A 2708-nucleotide genomic window follows, 5' to 3' on the forward strand; every position below is an offset into this window, starting at 1 on the left:
AAAAAAAAAAAAGTATAGCAGGTTGAATAGAATATATATTTTCCTGTAAATGCTATGCATTTAGTTTAGAGTACATATCACTGTCTGCTTTGGCACCAAAGGTTTGGAGCTTTTTAAAACAGCTGGAGGAGCAGTATTTGCTGAAGCACCATCTGCAGTTTGTGCATCCATCGTTGGTGCTCCAAGACTGACTGAAACAATGGTGACTTCTGTCCCATCTTTCATTAATGTTTCACCCTGTAGTTTCTGAAGCTCAATTGAGGCTAGAAAATTTGAAACACAAAATTAATTGATGTTTCAAAATCTGAAAATCCATAATCCTGTTAACATGTTTGTAGTTGCTATGGGAGCAGATTATCAGAGGGTTTAGAGGATGACATTCACCACACCTGGAGGAGGTTTAAGCTGAACCACAACACGTCCATCTGACAGTGGATCTTTAACTGAGGAATCAGTCCTAATGTTTCTTTTGTTTAACCAAGATTGAAGAGATTTTTGGAGGAAACTCTTTTCCTTTGTTGTTTTCTCATATCCCCCCCAGTCAAGTTGTAGTTGTAATGTTTCTTTTGTTGAACCAAGATTGAAGAGATGGGGTCTCCACCATAAAACACAAGAAGAATATCTTAAACATGATAACTTAAATTATTAGCAGATAACTGTAAAGGCTAATACCCAGGTCCCCCTCTAAAATGAGATCCAGATCTCAATGGGGTTTACATGGTTAAATAAAGGAAATAAAAAAATAAAAATAAAAAAACTGTGATTTTTGCCTAAAACGCAATGGTTGTTTGTTCAAAACTATTTTTAAGTTGAACAGATTACATTTTGAACACAAATGCTAATAAAATGGTAGTAAGTTCAAGCCCTGAATTAAAGCATAATTTAATGACTTGAATTAAAGCAATATTTACCCACTTCTGAAAATATTCACATCATGTTGATTTGGCTTTTATATACAGTGGTTAAAAGGGGGGGATTTTAAAATAATTTTCTTTCTCCCTTAATTATAACAGCATCAGACAACTGTATTTGTGTTTACTTCTATTGTCACTGGCTAAGATCTTAATCCGATTATTGTTCTGAAACACATTGGGGGAAAAAAAAGAAAACAACGGGCCAAATGGAGAAAATATATCTGATTTAATTAAAGAAGACAAAATTAATTATCAAAGGAGTACCAAAGAACTTTCATTATGGACGATTTTGGCTCCCCCCAGTGGACAAAAGCTGTATTGTTTTGCCTGAAGGAAGACCCCATGTCCCATGAGGACCAAATTGGTAGAGACCAGAGCAGAGTGAAATCCTGACCTCCCAGTCACCTGGAGTTAGATTAAACTACATTACTATTTCCAGTGGCTGTGAGAAAAATGAATAGCAGAGAGGTAATGTTACATGACAATGTTGAAAATATGGCAGTTTAACATGGTTTTGTACAGTACTTCTGCACTGCCGCCACTGTACCTCTACTACCCCTCTACCTGGTGAAAGTGAAACAGACCCGCTCGGCCGTGACAGACGGGTCGTTTAAGTAATTGTAAGTCAACATATAATCACAAAAGTTATAAAAAAAATATTTTATGAACGCCGAAAAGTTACTTACAGTTATTTTAAGAGGGCTGGAGAACATGAGAGGGGGGCTTCAGCCACCCTCCCAAATAAGTCTAGTGATGCCACTGAATATTAACAATTGAGTAATGTAAGTTAAAATTAAGATTGTTTTGAGTTACCTGCATATAGAAGCTGACAGAGATTATTGCACTGCTCTACTGGCGTAACTTTATGGACTGGTGTGGACATGTCCCCACCAACTTTGGACATGTTGGGGACAGTCCCCACCAATAATTTCCGCTTTTTCCCTATTTTCCGCTGATTTATTTCTGCCAACAGTAACTGGGGTTGGGTGCAGCTGTCTGTGTTCAGAGCGTTTTCAGTCCGTGTTTTTTTCCCTCTCTCCTGCTGCTCTCGAGTCCCACCTCTCGGTGAAACAACATCGGATGTGTCGCTTTGGCATACAATATTATTTGGGGTCTCTATTCACTGTGCACAGAGCCGCTAATTGAATGAGAAGAGCTCCCCGATATGGCAAGCCGTTTTAAAATGCAGTCGGTTTCATCTATAATTGTGGCAAGCCAATTTACCATAAATTTGGAGCAGCACTCATATAATTTTAACTGGCAGCTACTCTGATATATGTTTAAGTAAAAGTTAGGAGATGGGTTGGTTAAGAGAACATTTAACTTAGTACTCTGAGCTCTGTGAGTTAAGAAGATGGGCCGCCAACCAATGAGCAGAAGTTACCTCTCTAGGACACACCCCCTCCACATTTGCATAATGAGACAGAAATGCATACAGAAATGTAAATACGACAGGCAGAAATGTAAAAAGGGCAGACAGAAATGTAAAAAGGGCAAGCAGAAATGTAAAAAGGGCAGACAGAAATGTAAAAAGGGCAGGCAGAAATGTAAAAAGGGCAGGCAGAAATGTAAAAAGGGCAGGCAGAAATGTAAAAAGGGTAGGCAGAAATGTAAAAAGGGCAGGCAGAAATGTAAAAAGGGCAGGCAGAAATGTAAAAAGGGAAGGCAGAAATGTAAAAAGAAGGCAGAAATGTAAAAAGGGCAGGCAGAAATGTAAAAAGGGAAGGCAGAAATGTAAAAAGAAGGCAGAAATGTAAAAAGGGCAGGCAGAAATGTAAAACGGGAAGGCAGAAA

This window comes from Cyprinodon variegatus, unplaced genomic scaffold (assembly GCF_000732505.1).
Source record: "Cyprinodon variegatus isolate N-32 unplaced genomic scaffold, C_variegatus-1.0 Scaffold47, whole genome shotgun sequence".
In the NCBI taxonomy this organism is placed as follows: Eukaryota; Metazoa; Chordata; class Actinopteri; order Cyprinodontiformes; family Cyprinodontidae; genus Cyprinodon; species Cyprinodon variegatus.